This window comes from Thalassophryne amazonica, chromosome 1 (genome assembly GCF_902500255.1).
Source record: "Thalassophryne amazonica chromosome 1, fThaAma1.1, whole genome shotgun sequence".
Taxonomy (NCBI): domain Eukaryota; kingdom Metazoa; phylum Chordata; class Actinopteri; order Batrachoidiformes; family Batrachoididae; genus Thalassophryne; species Thalassophryne amazonica.
Genome location: NC_047103.1, coordinates 153,747,196 through 153,772,586, shown reverse-complemented (window position 1 = coordinate 153,772,586; position 25,391 = coordinate 153,747,196). Strand labels below are relative to the sequence as shown.

At 41.7% G+C, this 25,391-nt stretch overlaps 1 long non-coding RNA gene across 1 annotated transcript in view; it reads right to left on the bottom strand.

Moving 5' to 3' along the window:
- The window catches only part of LOC117520713, a 71,320-nt gene extending 46,596 nt beyond the window's left edge, over nt 1–24,724 (bottom strand). The window contains exons 1-2 of the long non-coding RNA XR_004563742.1: nt 24,488–24,724; nt 24,095–24,151 (exon numbers count right to left, since the gene is read on the bottom strand). This is a non-coding gene — a long non-coding RNA (uncharacterized LOC117520713). The remainder of the gene's footprint in view (nt 1–24,094; nt 24,152–24,487) is intronic.
- Nucleotides 24,725–25,391: the final 667 nt, after the last annotated feature.

The following is a 25,391-nucleotide window of genomic DNA, read 5'->3' as shown; positions in this document are numbered from 1 at the left end:
TCTAACCATTTTTCCCCACTCAGCGACACACCCGCCGAGGATCAAACTCTGGTTATTGGCGACTCTGTTTTGAGAAATGTGAAGTTAGCGACACCAACAACCATAGTCAATTGTCTTCCGGGGGCCAGAGCAGGTGACACTGAAGGAAATTTGAAACTGCTGGCTAAGGCTAAGCGTAAATTGGTAAGATTGTAATTCACGTCGGCAGTAATGACACCCGGTTACGCCAATCGGAGGTCACTAAATTTAACATTGAATCGGTGTGTAACTTTGCAAAAACAATGTCGGACTCTGTAGTTTTCTCTGGGCCCCTCCCCAATCAGACCGGGAGTGACATGTTTAGCCGCATGTTCTCCTTGAATTGCTGGCTGTCTGAGTGGTGTCCAAAAAATGAGGTGGGCTTCATAGATAATTGGCAAAGCTTCTGGGGAAAACCTGGTCTTGTTAGGAGAGACGGCATCCATCCCACTTTGGATGGAGCAGCTCTCATTTCTAGAAATCTGGCCAATTTTCTTAAATCCTCCAAACCGTGACTATCCAGGGTTGGGACCAGGAAGCAGAGTTGTAGTCTTACACACTCCCTTAAAACTCCCTTCTGTCTGATCATTTCTTAATAACATTTACATTTACTCTGATGGACTACCCAGCAGTGGGGAATAAGTTTCATTACACTAGAAGTCTTTCAGAAAGCGCTGTAACTAGGTTTAAGGATATGATTCCTTCTTTATGTTCTCTAATGCCATATACCAACACAGTGCAGAGTAGCTACCTAAACTCTGTAAGTGAGATAGAGTATCTCGTCAATAGTTTTACATCCTCATTGAAGACAACTTTGGATGCTGTAGCTCCTCTGAAAAAGAGAGCTTTAAATCAGAAGTGCCTGACTCCGTGGTATAACTCACAAACTCGCAGCTTAAAGCAGATAACCCGTAAGTTGGAGAGGAAATGGCGTCTCACTAATTTAGAAGATCTTCACTTAGCCTGGAAAAAGAGTCTGTTGCTCTATAAAAAAAGCCCTCCGTAAAGCTAGGACATCTTACTACTCATCACTAATTGAAGAAAATACGAACAACCCCAGGTTTCTTTTCAGCACTGTAGCCAGGCTGACAAAGAGTCAGAGCTCTATTGAGCCGAGTATTCCTTTAACTTTAACTAGTAATGACTTCATGACTTTCTTTGCTAATAAAATTTTAACTATTAGAGAAAAAATTACTCATAACCATCCCAAAGACGTATAGCTATGTTTGGCTGCTTTCAGTGATGCCGGTATTTGGTTAGACTCTTTCTCTCAGATTGTTCTGTCTGAGTTATTTTCATTAGTTACTTCATCCAAACCATCAACATGTCTATTAGACCCCATTCCTACCAGGCTGCTCAAGGAAGCCCTACCATTATTGAATGCTTCGATCTTAAATATGATCAATCTACACTCAACAAAAATATAAACGCAACACTTTTGGTTTTGCTCCCATTTTGTATGAGATGAACTCAAAGATCTAAAACTTTTTCCACATACACAATATCACCATTTCCCTCAAATATTGTTCACAAACCAGTCTAAATCTGTGATAGTGAGCACTTCTCCTTTGCTGAGATAATCCATCCCACCTCAAAGGTGTGCCATACCAAGATGCTGATTAGACACCATGATTAGTGCACAGGTGTGCCTTAGACTGTCCACAATAAAAGGCCACTCTGAAAGGTGCAGTTTTGTTTTATTGGGGGGGGATACCAGTCAGTATCTGGTGTGACCACCATTTGCCTCATGCAGTGCAACACATCTCCTTCGCATAGAGTTGATCAGGTTGTCAATTGTGGCCTGTGTAATGTTGGTCCACTCCTCTTCAATGGCTGTGCGAAGTTGCTGGATATTGGCAGGAACTGGTACACGCTGTCGTATACGCCGGTCCAGAGCATCCCAAACATGCTCAATGGGTGACATGTCCGGTGAGTATGCCGGCCATGCAAGAACTGGGACATTTTCAGCTTCCAAGAATTGTGTACAGATCCTTGCAACATGGGGCCGTGCATTATCCTGCTGCAACATGAGGTGATGTTCTTGGATGTATGGCACAACAGTGGGCCTCAGGATCTCGTCACGGTATCTCTGTGCATTCAAAATGCCATCAATAAAATGCACCTGTGTTCTTCGTCCATAACAGACGCCTGCCCATACCATAACCCCACCGCCACCATGGGCCACTCGATCCACAACATTGACATCAGAAAACCGCTCACCCACATGATGCCACACACGCTGTCTGCCATCTGCCCTGAACAGTGTGAACCGGGATTCATCCGTGAAGAGAACACCTCTCCAACGTGCCAAACGCCAGCGAATGTGAGCATTTGCCCAATCAAGTCGGTTACGACGACGAACTGGAGTCAGGTCGAGACCCCGATGAGGACGACGAGCATGCAGATGAGCTTCCCTGAGATGGTTTCTGACAGTTTGTGCAGAAATTCTTTGGTTATGCAAACCGATTGTTTCAGCAGCTGTCCGAGTGGCTGGTCTCAGACGATCTTGGAGGTGAACATGCTGGATGTGGAGGTCCTGGGCTGGTGTGGTTACACGTGGTCTGCCGTTGTGAGGCTGGTTGGATGTACTGCCAAATTCTCTGAAACGCCTTTGGAGACGGCTTATGGTAGAGAAATGAACATTCAATACACGAGCAACAGCTCTGGTTGACATTCCTGCTGTCAGCATGCCAATTGCATGCTCCCTCAAATCTTACGACATCTGTGGCATTATGCTGTGTGATAAAACTGCACCTTTCAGAGTGGCCTTTTATTGTGGGCAGTCTAAGGCACACCTGTGCACTAAAAATGGTGTCTAATCAGCATCTTGATATGGCACACCTGTGAGGTGGGATGGATTATCTCAGCAAAGAAGAAGTGCTCACTATCACAGATTTAGACTGGTTTGTGAACAATATTTGAGGGAAATGGTGATATTGTGTATGTGGAAAAAGTTTTAGATCTTTGAGTTCATCTCATACAAAATGGGAGCAAAACCAAAAGTGTTGCGTTTATATTTTTGCTGAGTGTATCTTTATTAGTTGGCTATGTACCACAGGCTTTTAAGGTGGCAGTAATTAAACCATTACTTAAAAAGCCATCACTTGACCCAGCTATCTTAGCTAATTATAGGCCAATCTCCAACCTTTCTTTTCTCTCAAAAATTCTTGAAAGGGTAAGCTAACTGATCATCTGCAGAGGAATGGTCTATTTGAAGAGTTTCAGTCAGGTTTTAGAATTCATCATAGTACAGAAACAGCATTAGTGAAGGTTACAAATGATCTTCTTATGGCCTCAGACAGTGGACTCATCTCTGTGCTTGTTCTGTTAGACCTCAGTGCTGCTTTTGATACTGTTGACCATAAAATTTTATTACAGAGATTAGAGCATGCCATAGGTATTAAAGGCACTGCGCTGCGGTGGTTTGAATCATATTTATCTAATAGACTACAATTTGTTCATGTACATGGGGAATCTTCTTCACAGACTAAGGTTAATTATGGAGTTCCACAAGGTTCTGTGCTAGGACCAATTTTATTCACTTTATACATGTTTCCCTTAGGCAGTATTATTAGACGGCATTGCTTAAATTTTCATTGTTACGCAGATGATACCCAGCTTTATCTATCCATGAAGCCAGAGGACACACACCAATTAGCCAAACTGCAGGATTGTCTTACAGACATAAAGACATGGATGACCTCTAATTTCCTGCTTTTAAACTCAGATGAAACTGAAGTTATTGTACTTGGCCCCACAAATCTTAGAAACATGGTGTCTAACCAGATCCTTACTCTGGATGGCATTACCCTGACCTCTAGTAATACTGTGAGAAATCGTGGAGTCATTTTTGATCAGGATATGTCATTCAAAGCGCATATTAAACAAATATGTAGGACTGCTTTTTTGCATTTACGCAATTATCTCTAAAATTAGAAAGGTCTTGTCTCAGAGTGATGCTGAAAAACTAATTCATGCATTTATTTCCTCTAGGCTGGACTATTGTAATTCATTATTATCAGGTTGTCCTAAAAGTTCCCTGAAAAGCCTTCAGTTAATTCAAAATGCTGCAGCTAGAGTACTAATGGGGACTAGAAAGAGAGAGCACATCTCACCCATATTGGCCTCTCTTCATTGGCTTCCTGTTAATTCTAGAATAGAATTTAAAATTCTTCTTCTTACTTATAAGGTGTTGAATAATCAGGTCCCATCTTATCTTAGGGACCTCATAGTACCATATCACCCCAATAGAGCGCTTCGCTCTCAGACTGCAGGCTTACTTGTAGTTCCTAGGGTTTGTAAGAGTAGAATGGGAGGCAGAGCCTTCAGCTTTCAGGCTCCTCTCCTGTGGAACCAGCTCCCAATTCGGATCAGGGAGACAGACACCCTCTCTACTTTTAAGATTAGGCTTAAAACTTTCCTTTTTGCTAAAGCTTATAGTTAGGGCTGGATCAGGTGACCCTGAACCATCCCTTAGTTATGCTGCTATAGACTTAGACTGCTGGGGGGTTCCCATGATGCACTGAGTGTTTCTTCCTCTTTTTGCTCTGTATGCACCACTCTGCATTTAATCATTAGTGATTGATCTCTGCTCCCCTCCACAGCATGTCTTTTTCCTGTTTCTCTCCCTCAGCCCCAACCAGTCCCAGCAGAAGACTGCCCCTCCCTGAGCCTGGTTCTGCTGGAGGTTTCTTCCTGTTAAAAGGGAGTTTTTCCTTCCCACTGTCGCCAAGTGCTTGCTCACAGGGGGTCGTTTTGACCGTTGGGGTTTTTACGTAATTATTGTATGGCCTTGCCTTACAATATAAAGCACCTTGGGGCAACTGTTTGTTGTGATTTGGCGCTATATAAATAAAACTGATTGATTGATTGATTGATTTACCATCAGATGGGAGTAAAGCAGCTACAAAAATAAACCAGAAAAATATTCACAATTAAGAGGCTGAAATCAAAGAATTTTGATATGTATGTAAAGATTCAAAATGATTAATGGATTGTCAAAATAGTTGTAGATTAATTTAACAGCCAATTAATCACAGATTAATCAAATGTTAAATGAATCAACAACTATTGTGACAATCCATTAATCATTTTGAGAAAAAAAAAAAATCTAAGTTTTGCCAAGGTTTATTTTTAATGGCTTGAATAATTAATCAATTACAAAATAGTTGCTGATTAATTGCCAATTAATCATCGACTTATGACTTAATATATTTTCTGGAGTATACTGTTGCACCGGAGTATAAGTTGCACCTGCCAAAAAATGTCGACGAGAAAAAAAATATACAAGTTGCATCTTTTTTCTGTCAACTTGGTTTCAGTGCAGAAGTTTCCTGGTTCAAACCCCACCCCTGCCACATTTCTCCATGTAATGTGGAGTTGAATCAGGAAGGGCATAAAAGGGCATAAAACGTGTGCCAAATCAACCCCAAGTGAAAACAAGGGAGCAGCCGACGGGTCTTTCTATCAGCTATTGGAGATTTATGTGCATTGTTGTAGTGTACTTTTTATTCATGCCATTAATTCTTTTATTACTGTTTTATTTTGTTTCTGCCTTGATTCCTGGGAAGGCCCTAACTAAGTAATAATTATTTTTAATAAAAATGAGTTTTCAGAATATAAGTTGCAGGACCTCCAAAACTCGTAAAAAAAAAAAAAAAAAAAAGAAAGAAAAAAAAGAAAAAAAGAATGTGACTTATACTCCAGAAAACACAGTAATTGTTGCAGCTCTACACTCTATACTAACCTGCTGTACAGTATCATGGCACACATCTTTAGACTGTTATTATAACAAATTGGCTGTACTGTAGGCCTCCGTTGGTCATGGCTGACCATGGGTGAAAATATCCGTCCAATAATTAGTTGACTGCACGTCTTGAGCAGAGCCTCTTGTGGCTGTAGAGACCGATGCGAGAGTGGCAGTCAAGACCACATAGGTCGCATCTGTGCTCTGACTCTGCTCTGAGGGCTGCCATTCCCTTTCTGTCGGCACGCTTCTCTATTGCTACCCCTGACAATTTCTTTTCACCAGTCTGCAGATGCCTGTGAACTGTGGTTCTCCAGCTGAAGCAGTTAGCTGCAAGGTTCTCCCAGGAATTTCTTTTGATATCCAGCGCCTTGATCTCTCTCTTGAATATCCTTATACAGCAGTTACAAGTGGCCAAATTGTCTCTGTCCTATGACAAGTTCTCCATAGAGGATTCGGACATCCTCCATCCAGCGTACGTGACCTAGCCAGCGCAGCCAACATTGTCTCAGCAGGGTGTACATGGTGGGGAGGCCAGCACGAGATAGGACATCAGTGTTGGTCACCTTACCTTGCCAGGATATGCTGAGTATACCTCGGAGACTGCTGAGGTGGAAGGTGTTGAGCCTTTTCTCCTAGCAGGTCTATGCCTCGCCGCCATACAGTAGGGCAGGGGTGGCCAAGTTCAGTCCTCGAGAGCCACATTCCTGACACTCTTAGTTGTCTCCCTGCTCCAACACACCTGAATCCAATGAAGCTTATTAAAAGTCTGCTAACGAGTCTTTCATTGGATTCAGGTGTGTTGGAGCAGGGAGACAACTAAGAGTGTCAGGAATGTGGCTCTTGAGGACCGAACATGGCCACCCCTGCAGTAGGGTGCTGAGGGCACAGGCATTGTACACTGCCATCTTCATCTTCACGGTCAACTTGGGGTTTGTTCACACTCTTCATGTAAGGTGAGAGAGTTTTGAGGCTGCCTTTCTGATCCTCTTGTTGATCTCAGCATCAAGGGTGTGTTTACCGGTGGTGGTGGACCTGAGGTACGTGAACTGGTGAACAACATCAAGCTCATAGTTGTCAATGATGATGACTGGTGATACCGGTATGTCTTGGCCTAGGACGTTTGTCTTCTTGAGACTGATGGTCAGACCGAAGTCTTTACAGGCCCGGCAGAAGTGGTCCATCAGCAGCTGCAGTTTCATGTGAGTCGTAACTGTGGCATCATCAGCGAACAGCATGTCTCTGATGAGGGTTTCACAAACCTTTATCCTCGCTTTTAGGCAGGCTAGATTGAAAAGCCTGCCATCTGATCTGGTCAACAGCCAGTAGATTCCCTCTTGTGCTGTGCCGAATGCATGCCTCAGGAGAAGAGCGAAGAAAATCCCAAAAAGGGTTGGGGCCAGTGCACAGCCTTTTTTCACCCCACTGCTTATGTTGAGGGGCTCGGAGATGTTGCCATTAAACTGCACAGTCCCCGTCCTATTGGAGAGGAATGACACAATTAAGTTGTGCAGTCTTGCTGAGCTCTGTCTAGTACTCGGCTCAGCGCCTGGCGGTGTGCTGGACCTTGCTCCGGCCAGCCCTGAGTAGCTGCAGGTTCCTCTCAGTTGGTGACCGCTTGTGCAAGCCGAGTGCAGTGCGCTTGACCGCAATTGTGGGAGCCATCTCTGGCCTCATACCAGTCGTGTGACTTCGACGTTTTCTTCCCAAATGTGGCCAGGGCGGTGCGGTGGATGATATCTCGCAGAATTTTCCACTTCTCTGTTTCGCCGAGCTGCAATGCCTCATACATCCATGCATCCTTCTTGACAGAATCTGCAAACTGCTCCACGAGACCTGGGAGAGTCAACTTGCTGATGCTGATGCATGGGATCCCCAGTTTATTTGCACGGTGGAACTTCTTCTGTTGCAGCACACCGGGGAGTGGTCAGTGTCACAGTCCGCACTGTGGTAAGACCGACTGTCGAGAATGTTCTTGATGGCGACACGCCTAACCAGGATCAGATCCAGTTGGTGCCAGTGTTTTGAGCTTGGATGTCTCCAGGAGACCTTATGTTGAGGCTTGGTCTTGAAGGAGCTGGTGATGAGCAGGTTATGGAAGGTACATATGACACACATTTGTAGACTGTTGTTAAGTGACACCACTCGTGTCCTCAGGCAACACTGCAGACAGGCTAAACTAAAGTGGAAGAAGGACAAACTACACGTTTCTCTGGTTATATTGAGAGACAGACTTACGAATTACCAGAAGGCTGTGAAAGAGGGCAAAATCTCAATATTTATGTATCTTACGAGGTCTGTCAATAAAGTATAGGTCCTTTTTATTTTTTCAAAAACTATATGGATTTCATTCATATGTTTTTACATCAGACATGCTTGAACCCTCGTGCGCATGCGTGAGTTTTTCCACGCCTGTCGGTGACGTCATTCGCCTCTGAGCACTCCTTGTGGGAGGAGTCGTCCAGCCCCTCGTCGGAATTCCTTTGTCTGAGAAGTTGCTGAGAGACCTGCGCTTTGTTTGATCAAAATTTTTTCTAAACCTGTGAGACACATCGAAGTGGACACGGTTCGAAAAATTAAGCTGGTTTTCGGTGAAAATTTTAATGGCTGATGAGAGATTTTGAGGTGATACTGTCGCTTTAAGGACTTCCCACGGTGCGAGACGTCGCGCAGCGCTCTCAGGTGCCATCGTCAGCCTGTTTCAAGCTGAAAACCTCCACATTTCAAGCTCTATTGATCCAGGACGTCGTGAGAGAACAGAGAAGTTTCAGAAGAAGTCGGTTTCAGGATTTTATCCGGATATTCCACTGTTAAAGGAGATTTTTTTAATGAAAGACGTGCGGACGGATTGCAGCGTCGGCTCGCAGCCGCTGCGATGCTCCACCACAGGAAAAACACCTCTGTTGGAAGCCTTAAGGACAAGTTGGAACATGTCCAGCTGTTAAACAATTTCTCATATACTCACTCCACTGAAAGCCATCAAAAGCCGCCTGGATTTTACAAATGGTTATCAACACGGAGGTGTTTTTCCTGTGCCGCCGCACCGCGCCGGCTGCGTCCCGACGTGCGGACCCGTCCGCACGTCTTTCATTAAAAAAATCTCCTTTAACAGTGGAATATCCGGATAAAATGCTGAAACCGACTTCTTCTGAAACTTCTCTGTTCTCTCACGACGTCCTGGATCAATAGAGCTTGAAATGTGGAGGTTTTCAGCTTGAAACAGGCTGACGATGGCACCTGAGAGCGCTGCGCGACGTCTCGCACCGTGGGAAGTCCTTAAAGCGACAGTATCACCTCAAAATCTCTCATCAGCCGTTAAAATTTTCAGCGAAAACCAGCTTAATTTTTCGAACCATGTCCACTTCGATGTGCCTCACAGGTTTAGAAAAAATTTTGATCAAACAAAGCGCCAGTCTCTCAGCAACTTCTCAGACAAAGGAATTCCGACGAGGGGCTGGACGACTCCTCCCACAAGGAGTGCTCACAGGCGAATGACGTCACCGACAGGCGTGGAAAAACTCACGCATGCGCACGAGGGTTCAAGCATGTCTGACGTAAAAACATATGAATGAAATCCATATAGTTTTTGAAAAAAATAAAAAGGACCTATACTTTATTGACAGCCCTCGTACATTATTTTTAGCAGCTGCCATCATCCCAGGGTGTTATTAGAGACCATACACGCTGTCGTGCAATTCTGTTCAGACAGATGTTTCAACAACTTCACTATTTCACTATTAAAGAGGCATCTGCCAGGCAGAATGCTGGTGTTCAACTTAATGTTGAATTGTCTGTTTCTCGTGCACATTTTGCTGTGCTTGAGCAGTTTGAGCCTGTTTCTCTTTTGTTCCTCACTCAGGTGGTGCAACACACGAGACCTACCAACTGTGCCTTGGATGCTGTTCCAGCTAAGTTGTTGAATGAGATTTTTAATACTGTCGAATCACGTCTTCATGTTCTTATTAACAACTGTCTTAGTTTAGGGTCTGCTACAGCTGCCTTCAAACATGCTGTGGTTACAGCCCCTATTAAAAAAAGCCCCACCTTGATTCCTCAGTGCTGACCAATTTTAGATCTGCCATTTCTTCCCAAAGATTTAGAAAAGGTTGTTTATATACAATTAATGTGTTTTTAAAGAAAATAACTCCAATTTTGAAAAAAATCCATTCTGGGTTCTGGTCACGACATAGCACGGATTCAGCACTTTCGAATATGCACAATGACATTGACTTATTTGTTGATGCAGGGAATCCTGCTATGCTGGTACTGTTGGACCTTGCAGCAGCCTTTGGTACTGTGGCCCATGCAGTGCATTTCTCACTCTGGTCATGAAGCAGACATCTGCGGTACTATACTGAAGTATTCCCTCTTCTTGAGTGCCACAGGGTTCTGTTCTTGGCCCCATTTTTGTCCCACTATCCATGCTATGTTTAGGGTTAATTATAGCGCACCACAATTTGTCTTTCAAATGCTGTGTAGATGATATACAAACCTATCTGCATATGAAGCCCAATGGAAGTGATGTACTGAATTACTTATTTTGCTGTGTTGGTGATATAAAGCAGTAAGTGTCACAAAACTTCATTTAAATAAAGGTAAAACTGAGTGTATTATGTCTGGTACCTTGTGCATGCAGAATGTTGCAATTTCACACTTTGGTGCTCTCCCTCCTTATTTTAAACCAGCTGTAAAGAACCTGGGAGTTGTATTTGACAGCTGTTTGACGTTTGATAAACAGACAGACTCACAATTAAAACAAGCTTTTTCCAGCTTTGTCTTTTGTCTAAAGTTAAACTCTTCTTCAACAGACACAGTCTTGAAAAGGCCACTGATGCCTTATTTCGAGAGTAGATTACTTTAATGCACTTCATGTTGGTGTTAACCAGCCTTTTGTTGCACACCATCAAAATGTGCAAAATGCTGCTGTAAACTTTTCAACAAATACTTGAAGACATGAGAAGATTACCCCAGTACTTTACTCACACCACTGGCTTCCAGTTCATTCTAGAACTGATTTTAAGGTCTTAATGTTTGTCTTTAAAGCCATCAACTTAACTCTTTGCATTCGCAAAAGCGAATTGCAGTCATGTGGTCAACGTTTCAGTGAAGTCCCAAGCTTGAGATATGATCACTGAGGTGATCATGCTTTTGTGTTTGCTACCTCCAAACTATGGAGTAAGTTACCCCTGATACACACTATTTATTTAAAATGGCTTTTAATACAGAGCATTTAATACGCTGTTTTTTTCTGATTTTATTGAATGTTATGTTTTTATTTCTTGAGTGTAAAGCATTTTGGTCAACTTTTGGTTGTTGTAAAATACTATATAAATAATGTTGATTGTATAATGTTAACCCACGTGAGGGATAAATTTATCTATCTGTCTACACTCTGATGCATTACAAAGACTGCAACAGTCAGATGCACCTTACACAAGTGGGTTCATAACACATGTACCCTGTCTGCACATATTGTCATAAGTCACCTGCAACAGTGTATTAATATCTGGTTGTATTATGGCTGCTGTAGGCAAAGAAAAATAAGCAGATCAGGAGGAAGAAAGAAATAACCTCATATTTTACAAGACTTCTCTTTCTGAAAGAGGAAATGAGTATTAAATACACTAAAAAGTGAAAACAACTATGACGTGAAATAAAAGTAAACACTTGTCTGGTGTGGGATCATGCACAGGCGCTGTTCATTGCAGCACCCACAACACTACGGGCCCATCACAAGCAGACCGGTCCGTCCCCACCTCTCGAAAGTAAGCATCTACCTCCTGTAACCAGGTGAAAAGTGGGTGTTGACCTGGCCTTCTCCAGTCGCTTGGGTCCTCAACACTGAGGCAATTGCATGCTGGATCATGCAGAGAGAAATGCGCCACGTAGACCAAATGACTTAGCTGATGTACCCTCACAATATAAGTGATATTTCTCTGCTGAATCTCCCTGAGTAACATTTGTTTGACACAAAGTCAAGCAGCACCCAAGGGTCCTCTAAAGAGACATCATACCAAAGAAATCAAGTCATTGTCTTTGATCACTGGTTAAGTCCAAGACTCTCAACCAAACAGTAGGACAGGAAGTGCCAGGACTCTAAAAACTTGGACCTTCTTTTTCCAACAAAGGGGCTGACATCGCCGAACACCTTTGCTCATGAGACCGTAACGCTACAAAGTAATCCGGTGTGTTACGTTCCCTAAAAGTAAGTCCCTTCTGCTTCTCCCATGTTTTCACTTGCCACAGCAGATCTGCATGTTGATTTGGAACATGTTTTACACCGGATGTCCTTCCTAACATAACTCCACATTACATGGAGAATGGGATGGTGTGGCCTTGAACCTGGAACATTCCACACTGGAAACAAGCACACTATTTTAATGAAATCAACAAAAATGTGTATTTATTTTTAATTAACATTTACAAATTCCAAATCTGGTCTCTTACTGATAAACAAATGAAGAAAAAATGTTTTGCAGCTATGCTACCTTCTGCAGCCTTGGCGGTAGCTCACATTTTTCTTCTTACCAGAATGTCATGACAATATCATCTCTCAGATTTTTTTTTTCTTTTTTAATTTTAGGAAAAAAAAAAACCTTTATCTCCCCCACCTTTGTTTGCACTTTCGATTTGCATATCAAAGAAATCCCATCGGGACCTGCTTTGCATATTTACATCTGATTAGTAACTTTAAATGAACATGTCAAAAATGGTCGAGTTTTCTTTTTTGAATGTGCGAGGACTACCTAGCGTGTATAATTAGTGCCAGCACATGTACCATAGCCAAAAAACAAAACAAGCTGATTTCAAACAACACAAGAGGCACCTTTTATATTGCCTTTCATTAGGCGTACTCAAATACTCCTGTCTCACCTTGGACCTCCGAGCTTGCTAAATGATAACTCTGCGCCAACGATAAAGACAAAAATATGTGCTGTATGTTTGTGGTAATATTTCTTTGCGATGACATTAGGTCTTGTGAATTCTATCAGTTCCCTTCTGATGGGAATATTTTTTAGATGTACGGAGGAAGAGTTTGAAAAGAGAACGGTTCGGTTCAAGGTCGCTTGGTTCTGTGACAAAAACAATCTGTCTGCTTACCGTCATATAGTTCAAAGTCACAATAGGGTAACGCAAGAGTCTGTCTTCTTACCTGACAGCAAAATATGTCTCCGCGCTGACATGTTATTCCTCTAATTCCAGAGACCAGAAGTGAGATCTAAACCAAATTTAAACATTTTATTCGCCTGTGGTTTTTTGTTTTGTCACATGCAGCATGTGACTTAAGGGCCCACGCTTTCTTATTTCCACTAAACTTGACATGTTTGACGGGACGTGCGTGCGCTAGATAAACTTTTTTTTTTCCTTGCTGAAGCTGTCCTCCAGGCCCGAGAGGAGCAAGCAAACCGCACGATTATTAATTGGAGCCTGTTTTGATTCAGTATTCCACGCTGCATATCGTCACAGGGCCCTCGGTGGGGTTGTGTCGGCGTAGCGATGGGCCGAGGAGGGGAGGGGTGGTTGTGGGGGAGCGGATGGCTATGTCGGTCGGAGCATGGCTCGGTAATGCACGCATCGGCATACCAATGAGCGGGGTTAAGAAGGCATGGCTCCTCATGGAGACGCCGCTCCTTCAGCAGACCCAATCCGCCGAGTCTCCACGGACTTATTTCCAAAAGCTGCTCATAATGTGGGCCTGTGTCAATCACCCCCGCAGACGGCCCCCCTCTCCTGTCCATATGAAATAGTCATACATTAGGAACCAGGGGAGAGCACCTCGCCGTCTCAGAGTCCTCATGTATTCTAATGGCATTCAAAAGCTCTGGCTAGTTAAGACAGTCGCCGGTTGCTCACTAACGGGAAGCACGTCTCCCTTCAGCAGCCACGTTTCTTTTTCACTTTCAAAGAGTCTGAAGTTGGACATGTAAGAATTCAGCTGTCTTTTGTCTGCATTTGTTTGTTTATGAAGAGTCACACTGTGCAGGCAAGGAGAGGATTTAACAGACAGAGCGTCTTTCTGTCAGCGAGTGGACAGGGGCCTCGATATTGGATCTTGCGGTGACATGTTTATGTGACAACATCATTTGACAGCTCTGACACTCCATAGACAAACACCTTCAAAAGAGGCGACGGCTCACCCACTGACAAAATGTAGGGATACCTTTCTGCTGCCAAATGTACACTAAGTTGACGGGCTAATTTGTATTGTAAGGGAGGGTTCAAATACCAACTTATAATGCTGCATCAGTGACTGCAGGATCTGACCAATTTTATGATAAATTCTGCCCAAGGCTGTTCTTTGAACTGGTTGTGTCATATCAATGTTGGTGGCAATTAATTTGAAGTTATCAAAGCATTTTTCTTATGCATTCCATCACCATAAGTTTAAAGATAGATCATCAACAATGATTCTTGGTGTTCTATTCAGTTTGTTCCTATGAAGGATCAACTTTGCTGGCATGGTCAGCTGAATCATATGGAAACTCTGGGTCCTTGAATCAATTCAAGCCCAAAATCTGCTATTCACCATCAGTGATTAATGACATACAATAAGAGGACGTTTCATTGGTGGTCTCTACAAAAAAGTGATGCAAATTATTGGTTGAAATAAAAGGATTAAAAAAAAATGGAATAGTTCTGACAGTGTTGAATGCTTGGTCTCCAAAGTAGAGGTCAAATAAGGTCAACATCCACTGGATTCTATGACATGTGACATACACTCAAAAATATAAACGCAACACTTTTGGTTTTGCTCCCATTTTGTATGAGATGAAGTCCAAGATCTAAAACTTTTTCCACATACACAATATCACCATTTCCCTCAAATATTGTTCACAAACCAGTCTAAATCTGTGATAGTGAGCACTTCTCCTTTGCTGAGATAATCCATCCCACCTCACAGGTGTGCCATATCAAGATGCTGATTAGACACCATGATTAGTGCACAGGTGTGCCTTAGACTGTCCACAATAAAAGGCCACTCTGAAAGGTGCAGTTTTATCACACAGCACAATGCCACAGATGTCGCAAAATTTGAGGGAGTGTGCAACTGGCATGCTGACAGCAGGAATGTCAACCAGAGCTGTTGCTCGTGTATTGAATGTTCATTTCTCTACCATAAGCCGTCTCCAAAGGCGTTTCAGAGAATTTGGCAGTACATCCAACCAGCCTCACAACCGCAGACCACGTGTAACCACACCAGCCCAGGACCTCCACATCCAGCATGTTCACCTCCAAGATCGTCTGAGACCAGCCACTCGGACAGCTGCTGAAACAATCGGTTTGCATAACCAAAGAATTTCTGCACAAACTGTCAGAAACCGTCTCAGGGAAGCTCATCTGCATGCTCATCGTCCTCATCGGGGTCTCGACCTGACTCCAGTTCGTCATCGTAACCGACTTGAGTGGGCAAATGCCCACATTCGCTGGCGTTTGGCACGTTGGAGAGGTGTTCTCTTCACGGATGAATCCCGGTTCATACTGTCCAGGGCAGATGGCAGACAGCGTGTGTGCCATCATGTGGGTGAGCGGTTTTCTGATGTCAATGTTGTGGATCGAGTGGCCCATGGTGGCAGTGAGGTTATGGTATGGGCAGGCGTCTGTTATGGATGAAGAACACAGGTGCATTTTATTGATGGCATTTTGAATGCACAGAGATACCGTGACGAGATCCTGAGGCCCATTGTTGTGCCATACATTCAAGAACATCACCTCATGTTGCAGCAGGATAATGCACGGCCCCATGTTGCAAGGATCTGTACACAATTCTTGGAAGCTGAAAATGTCCCAGTTCTTGCATGGCTGGCATACTCACCGGATATGTCACCCATTGAGCATGTTTGGGATGCTCTGGACCGGCGTATACGACAGCGTGTACCAGTTCCTGCCAATATCCAGCAACTTCGCACAGCCATTGAAGAGGAGTGGACCAACATTCCACAGGCCACAACTGACAACCTGATCAACTCTATGCGAAGGAGATGTGTTGCACTGCATGAGGCAAATGGTGGTCACACCAGATACTGACTGGTATCCCCCCCCCAATAAAACAAAACTGCATCTTTCAGAGTGGCCTTTTATTGTGGACAGTCTAAGGCACACCTGTGCACTAATCATGATGTCTAATCAGCATCTTGGTATGGCACACCTGTGAGGTGGGATGGATTATCTCAGCAAAGGAGAAGTGCTCACTATCACAGATTTAGACTGGTTTGTGAACAATATTTGAGGGAAATGGTGATATTGTGTATGTGGAAAAAGTTTTAGATCTTTGAGTTCATCTCATACAAAATGGGAGCAAAACCAAAAGTGTTGCGTTTATATTTTTGTTGAGTGTATGTTACCCCATAACCTGATAACTAAGCATGACATATGGTGCAAACTATTCCTTTTTAAAATGCTATTAACAAATAATTTGCATCATTTTTTTTTAAACCAAAATTGGAGGAACTTCAACTTCTGACCACAGTACAAACTGAAACTGACCTTTGTCACCATTTTTGCTGTTTTTACCTAATAACCCCAGAACATTCAGTCATAGATAGTCCAAACTATACCTTTTTTGGAATTGTTATGATCAGACAAATAAGGTGGTATAGCTTTCAATATGATTGGAGCATTTAAAAATTTTGACCCCTGTGTAATTCTTTATTGACCCCATGTAGCTCATTAGAGGTCAGCTCCAGGATGGCTCCATATTGGAAAATAAACATTAGTTAATCTAGAATATGTGTGCCAAATTTGAATCTTTTATCACAAATGGCACAACTGTTATGGAAATTGTAGTTAAGCTGCTCCACGACACTGCTACTGTGGTGTTTTTGTTTTTTTTTTTTGCTGCAGATTTTCATTTTCCATAGATCCCTACTTTTTGTGATTTGGGGTTGTAAAAAAGACAAAACAGACAACAGGAATTTCGCTTTAAAAAAAAAAAAAAAAAAAAAACTTCACGTGGGAGATATTTACCCTGCCCCCCTCACCACCCCACCCACCCTCACCCCACTGTTTCTACTCCCCTGTAAACTATTTGAGCTGATTTAAAGTCCTTAAATTTAAAGTTGTTTTGTTTTTTGTAAAAACATATTGAAGGAGGACAGACACAGACAGGATGGTGCTTCAACATAACAAGGACACTTTTTCATTGACTTTTTATTTTGAAGTTTGGGTTGTTTTTTATGTTTTACTTTTTTAATGGACCCTTTTCATGAAAAAAGTAAGCTTTAACTGAATAAAAGAGTAAAGGGCACTGACATGAACACTTAAGAATTACCTGAATTCAGCTTTTCATGTTTATTGCTGTAGCTTCTTATCTCCAAACTTCATTTACCAGCCATGAAAAGAGATTGATAATAAAATTTCTCATGAAGAAATTCACCATGTAGACACACGGTTTGTTTTTAAAAGATTCAGTAATTTGTTGAAGGCTGTTCACTGAAAGATGTCATTTGCATAAGCAAGTAAAAATTAATTGATTTGTTCACACTTATTGTTCTGACCTGAAATTATGTTTTCAGGAGAAGTGGCAGTGACATAATGTAAAACATCAGTGCTGCTTTGTCAGGTCACACTGTGATAAAAGAATCGCTATAGCACAGCGTTTTAAAATTTATTGGACTAAAAGCGAAGGGTCAACTGAAAATGAGAAAAGCTTCCATTTAGAGAAGTTACTTTGAAAGGATTTCCTCTTACATTGCTAAACCTGAACCTTGATGAATACAAGTGTAAACAACTAATATCTTCAGACTGAGAAAATCTGAGAAACGTTTGTGTGGTTGTTTCTCCAAATGCTCCTCCCAGGTCCTCTGGACAATTTGCATCAAACTTGATATATGTAGATGACAGTCAACCCCAGAACTGACAAAGATTTTATTTTTGCAAAGGTCAAGGTCAGCGGGGTCTCTGTTTGTTGACCTGGCCTTGGATGAGATCTCTCTTCAACATTGCACTGAGGTCTGGGACAGTGCCTAAGGAGTGACAAACTGGGTTGGTGGTGTCCATATCTTAAAAAAAAAAAAAAAAAGGGGGACCAGAGAGTGTGTGCCAATTACAGGAGTATCACACTACTCAGCCTCCCTGGTAAAGTCTACTCCAGGGTGCTGGAAAGGAGGGTTCAGCCGACAGTCAAACCTCTGATTGAAGAGGCACAATGTGGGTTCCATCCTGATTGTGGAACAACGGAACAGCTCACAAGGATCCTGGAGGGTGCCTGGAAGTATGCCCATCCAGTCTACAGGTGTTTTGTTTACTTGTAGAAGGCCTATCACCGGATACCCCAGGAGATACTGTGGGAGTATGGCGTGAGGGGGTCCCTTCTCAGGGCCATCCAATCTCTGTACTCACAAAGCGAGAGCTAATTTCAGGTGCTCTGCAAGTCAGACTAATTTCCGGTGGGTTTGGCCTCTGCCAAGGCTGTGCCTTGTCACCAATCCTGTTTGTGATATTCTTGAACAAGATATCAAGGTGTTTCATCACTGCTTTTTGCAGATGATGTGGTCCTGTTGGCTTCATTGGCCTGTGACCTCCAGCACTCACTGGATGCTGGAGGTCACGCCCATAACGATCAGCACCTCTAAATCTGAGGCCATGGTTCTCTGCATGAAACCGATGGATTGCCTACTCCGGGTAGGGAATGAGGTCTTGTCCCAAGTGAAGGAGTTGAAGTAGCTTGGGCTCTTGTTCATGAGTGAGGGGACAATGGAGCGTGAAACTGGCTGGAGAATTGGCACAGCAGGGGTGGTGTTGCAGTCGCTCTACTGTACTGTTATGACAAAAAGGTGTAACTTTTAAAAAAGGTATACACTACCAGTCAGACTTTGTTCTTACTCTCACCTATAGTCATGACAGTTGGGCCATGACCAAAAGAACTAGATCACAGGTACAAGTGGCTAAAATGGCGAAAGCGGCCAAAATTATTAGCTCGGAGTAGACCCACTGCTCCTTCGTGTTGAGCCAGCTGAGGTGGTTCGGTTATCCGTTAAGTATGCCTTCTGGGCACCTCTCTAGGTAGATGTTCCAGCTCGGAGGAGACCCTGGGGAAGACCCAGGACTAGGTGGAGAGATTATACCTCCACACTGGCCTGGGAATGCGTGAGTATCCCCCAGTCAGGAGTGGCTAATGTGGCCCAGGAAGGGACGTTTGTGGTTCCCTGCTGGAGCTGTTGCCCCCATGACCCGATCCAGAATAAGCCATTGAGGATGTATGTATGTATAACTTAACAAGTAAAATTTATACCAACTAGGTAACTTAATTTGGACAAACTCTATTTAAGGCAACAACTAGATGTGTTATTGGAGAATCTTTGTGCACTGCTGGAATGACTGTGTGTCCTGAAAACACTTAAATAGGGAGACTCAGATGAGGACAATCACTTGCATTGTGAGGGAAAGTCAGCTACAATATTCTGGACATTTTGGTGTGCTTCTCATGATCCCGTACACAGGTGCTTCAGTGTTGTGTACACTGGCCACTAGAAAAGGCCAAGGGGACACCAACAACAACAACTAGGTTATAAGATAAATAGATGGCTACTTTCAGGTTGTTGGGGATCGATTGTTCCTTTGCCTGGGTGCAGCAGTCTATGACAATAGGTTGGTAGATGAAGAGACATGTACCACCAGTACGTGCTCCTAGATCTGAGCAGACTTGCCTATACTACACACTAGCAATTGTTAAGTCGCTACAGTGCTTGAACTATCTTAGGCCCTATGTTGATACTGTGTTATATTTTTTGTCTCTGGCAAAAAAAAGCATCAAGAGTGCACCCAGAAGTGCTCCATCCCAGCACTTGATATTCTTTCAATGACAACAATAAGCAACTAACAACTAGCTTATAATATGTGCTGTGACAAAAGCACTCACACTCAGCAGGAACATAGCATCTGTCCTGTCAGCTAACACAGATTTTTATTCATTTGTTTATTTTGTCTTGTTCGTGATCAGTTTTTTGTTTTGTTTGTTTTTTGGAAGGCGGCCATGTGCAGCCACATCTGTACAAAGTCTACCCTATCAAACGTATTAAAACAGATCAATATAATTTGCAGTCACATCTTACACAATACCAGTTAGTAAAAACACAATTCCTTCATGTAATGGTTCATTTAAATCTCGCTAACAGCAATGTTTTGGAGCAGGCTCAGCATGTTACTGTCTTGGAATTAGCTTGTTCACAAACAACAAATATATTCCGTTCATACAATATGTGTTCAGCCTGCTGCATTGTTAATGATTTTATGAAATAGCCTCACCTTGAAGCTGTAAGTTTATATATATATATATATATATATATATATATATATATATATATATATATATATATATATTCTAATGCTAGTGCATTAGCATCATATTATGCAACTCTTGTTAGCACTGCAATGCCAGAGGATTTTCATGCTAATACTGGCCCATTAGCATTGCATTACGTGATGCTACCAACTTTTCAAGACACTTGAATGATTAAATCCATCGTGAATGACCCTAACATGAGCATGTTTTTTTAAGCACACTATAAATCCTGTTGCTCACAATGGGCACTTACCCCATGCTAACATTAGCTATGATGTCAACTAAGCTAATTAATGATTTAAGAGATTATAGCCAATATAATTACAATAGTATATAGTAATTATTATAAAATCATATAAGATTATGTTGTTTTTAATCATAAAAAGTACATTTATATTTCATTCAGAAAATATTTAATGAATGCAATGACTAACCTACGACAACCCCAACTGCAATGAAGTTGGGACGTTGTGTAAAATGAAAATAAAAACACAATACAATGATTTTCAAATCCTCTTCAGCCTATATTCAATTGAATACACCACAAAGAAAAGATATTTAATGTTAAAACTGATAAACTTTATTGTTTTTGTGCAAATATTTGCTCATTTTAAAAAGGATGCCTGCAACACATTACAAAAAAGCTGGGACAGTGGTATGTTTACCACTGTGTTACATCACCTTTCCTTCTAACAACACTCAATAAGCGTTTGGGAACTGAGGACACTAATTGTGAGTGTCATGATTGGGTATAAAATTATCATCCCCAAAAGGCTCAGCCATTCACAAGCAAAGATGGGACGACGATCACCAACTGCGTGAAAAAATAGTCGAACAGTTTAAGAACAATGTTTCTCAACATTCAATTGCAAGGAATTTAGGGATTCCATCATTTACGGACCATTATATGGGAGATATACTCCATTAATTTAATTTAGTGAAAGTACATATTTTAAGTATCTTTATTGTGCTGAAAGGGCAGCACGGTGGCTTAGTGTTTAGCACTGTTGCCTCACAGCGAGAAGGTCATGGGTTCAATTCCTGCCTGTGGCCTTTCTGTGTGGAGTTTGCATGTTCTCCCCGTGTTTGCATGGGTTTCCTCCAGGTGTTCCGGTTTCCTCCCACATCCAAAGACATGCGGGTTAGATGGATTGGAATCTTTAAATTGTCCATAGGTGTGCGAGTGGGTGTGAGTGTGTTTGTTTGTCTGTTTGTGGCCCTGTGACAGACTGGTGTCCTGTCCTGGATGTATCCCGTCTTTCGCTCTATGACTGCTGGGATTTGCTCCAACCCGCGACCCTTAATTGGACTAAGCGGTTGACGATGAGTGTGTGTGTGTGTGTGTGTGTGTGTGTGTGTGTATTGTGCTGAATTTTGGTGAGATTAGAGTGGATTTATCCCTAGAGATTGCGCTACTACCACTACTACAAAAATAAATAAAGAAATAAAAATTGAAATTAAAAAATAACACACACACACACCCCCCCCCCCATGACCCTTAATTGGAGTAAGTACATATAGAACTTATAGAAAATGGATGAATGGATGGATGAATAATAACAGCAACAACTACAAAATGTATTTGTATTGGATAAATTCTCCTCAAAACCTAATTAGCTGTTAAAATGATTGCTTAACTAAAACTACTTTTTCCATTAATTTTATTTCCCAGAAATCGATTTAACATCAGAAGACCTTGAGTTCCAATGGATCCATTCCTTTCTAGGTGGGATTTGGCACAGTTACTATAGAACATAAAGCCCAATGGAGGAATTTATCATTACTGTGCAAAGCCTGATGGTCGTGTGCTTTTAAAATTAATGACAGAAGCACTCTGACTTTTACTCTGTCTAAAATTTTCATTAAATTTCATTATTCAGCTGTCTCTGTGGCCCTGAATTAATAAACGCCAGGTACTGCACTCTGAATTCATATTATATTTTCGATTGACATGTTCAGATTTTCTCCTTTTACATAATCCTGAAAAATCTACTATTTAAAGTCGGCTGGAAGTCGAGGCACTGCATTGCTATTGAAAACAGATGTCGTTGCCATAATAAAAAGCCATGTACGGCTGCTCCCTCCACATTCAGCTGCTATATTAAGGTGGTAAAATCAATGCATTGAACATTTATCACTCACTTGGCTGAGAAAACTTTTTTTTTTTTTTTTGAGTTGGCACTGACAAATGAAGAGCACTTGATAAAGATTGTCCTTCAGCAGCTGCAGACCTGTAATTTTTTTCATCGCCACAGTCAGGCACCACTAAGTACCTGCCTCAACTGTTGTCTTGAATTTGGCACAATTTTCTGTTATTCAAAGCATTCTGCACAAAGTGCAAAGTACAGATGAAGCAGGGGGAAAAAAGAATGGCAAGAGGTCTTGCTTCATAAAAATCCATCCATTTTAACGTGCAGAATTCATAATGTGTATTAAAAGGTAAATGTGTCAAATACATACAATGATTATTGAAAAACATTCAAATTCAAGGAAAAATACCAGCACATGTGCAAATGACTTCAGTAAAGATGTGAACATAAGATTGTACAGACACGAAATAAACATAGTTTTGGTAAAGTGAAGGTGTGCCTAATTATTTAATGTGCTGACTTCACTTTTTAAAATATAGTGGTTGTAAGCCTGCATGTGTTTACAAAAAGTACATTTTTTTGCCTTCATTTTGCAAAGTATTCCAGAAAGACAATGTTGCTAGAATATCCTGGGAGGTTTTTTGGAAAAGGATGTACCAACACTAGAAGGATGAAGTGTTCTGCTTAGTAGTCCTGTAATAAATAAACAAATAAACCATTTTTTTGTGTGTTTATCATTCTGCTCCTGCTAGATTAAAGGTGTCATATCATAAAAAAAAAAATCTGAATTCAGTTTTTTATATTTGGAGTCTTCCTCTTAAACAAAACACACACACACACACACACACACACACACACACACACACACACACACACACACACACACACACACACACACACACCACTAGACTTGATGTTAAAACTCTACTGCTATAAGCAGACTTTAGGCCTCAAACAGCTCATTTTCTATTTCCATGACATGTGTCACAGACATCCTTATGTGACACGCCCACTCACTCTGCAGCTGGGACAGAGAGGAGATCTTCAGACATTACACTGCTCTGCTCCCATCCAATTCCAAAAGAGGCGTGGCCAGGTGCAGCTCCTTTACATTTAAAGCGACAGGCCCAGAAACAGACTGATTCTTGGAGGCTGGATTTTTTTTTTTTTTAAATGGTGAATCATCAGTGCTCTATTTTACCTGAAATGTACGTTTATTTATTTGTTTAAAAAAAAAGACCTTACAATCAAGATGAACTTGCAAAAAATATGTAGAATAAATAATAAAATCAGCAATCACAATATTATTGTCTTATTTGTGGAATAAAATATATATTACAAAAATCTGAGATCATGTAAAAAAATTTAAATATAATGTAATTGTCTGATTAATCATTTGCGAACAAGTGATTTACTAGGTGATATAAGCTTTGCGTTGTCTGTCTATCTTTGTTCATTGTGGAGATATCCTGGAAAATGGGACCATTATAATGTTACATCATGATATTTTAGTGACTTCACCATGATGTCATGTACATTCAGAATCACCGTTATTGTCATTGTAATTTGCATTGCAACGAGATTTGAGTGCAACTCCAAAAGGTGCTTTTCCGAGGTGCGAGTAATTGTTAGCCAAATAAAAAATAATGATTTTTAACAATAAATTAAATATGTACAACTAAATAAAATCTGGGCCAAAGTAAAATGTAAAATGAGAATTATTTATTGAATTATTTATTTACTGATTACACAATGACACATGAATAGCTGATCATCACCATCTCTCATTATATTTGTTATGAGACTATCTTGGAAAATCGTACAATTATGACATCATTTTTGTGGCATCATCATGATGTCATGATTGGTTGTGGAGATAGACTGGAAAATATAGTTCTTAGTTTCATGACTTTGACCGTTGAGTGATGTGACCAAAATGTAATCATGCAAAATTCTCACCAAAAGAATAATCCTTCCAAATCTGGCGAAAATCTGCTCACCTGGTTCTGAGTTATTCTGCACAAAGACAGACAAACATAAACACACATAAGCAATTACTCCCTCTATCTTATAAACACAATAACATAAAATTAATAGAAGCTGTCATCTTGTAACTCACCACTTTAAAAGTGAGGATAAAGTGATTAAATGTTGAACACAAAAAGCAACTTTCCTTTGGTCATGTAATTTGTTAAACGATGCCATCTGCTGGACATGTCTAGGCTTGCTGCAGGGATTAATCATCACATGCATGATGGAAATTAGGAGCAAGAGTGGTTGAAGCTGGAACGTAGCTTGAAATTAGGTTAACTGATTTTGTGTACTTCAAAATCCAACCTGTCACATTGACACCTGGGTATTCCTGTGGTGGGGGCCTTGTGTGCTCCATGGCCACTAGGGTAGCCATAGGAACACTGAACATGAGACAGCTAATGGGCCTCTGGTGAAACAAGAAGTTCTACACGGCGGATCAGGCGGAGGAGGTGATGTTTTACAACCCAACAGCTGTGAAGTCAGATGAAGGCTGCAGCAGGTCCTCAGACCCCGACTTTCTGGGACTTCTCAGCCATCGGACCAGACTGAGGATCTGTAAAGAACCGTGTGCTTGTCAGCGTGCAATGACATTCCCACGTCAAACAAACCCACGCACAGGAGTTTCTAGAAGAGACCATCTTCCCTCATCAATAAGGGAGTGCAACGACGGTGACTTCAAAAACGTAGGTCTGGTGTTTGTGTGTACGTAGTAGGTCCATCAAACTGACCTTTAAAATGCATTTTTGCACATTTACTTCAAATATAGTTGAGGATTAAGCACATTGCACACGTGACGACACAAATGTACTGTAACTGTTGTCTGCAACCTCAGGTTGGGGGCACGGTAGCGTCTAAATAACAGCGGCTAATTTGCCACGTCTTGATGGGCTTAAATTGAATGAGTCAGGATCCATTGTGTGGTAATGTGAAAGCCGGAGCACCAGGGTCACACTGGAGACGTTCAAGGTCAAGCTCGCCCAAACGGAGGGGTGAGGAGATTTAAAGCAAGGAAGCTGAGTCAACGGGCAGCGACACTGTATACCTGTAACCTTGAATTACTGCTTCCCACCCCCCCGGCTTTGAAAGCTTTTCTCAGAGGAAAAAAACACATCCTACATTAACGACACAATCGGCCTGAAAAAAAATGCAGTCACAGTTGTAATCTTCCATTTGAGGGCCCTAATGCCTCTAATTGGGCTTTTATGACTTACAAACTATATCT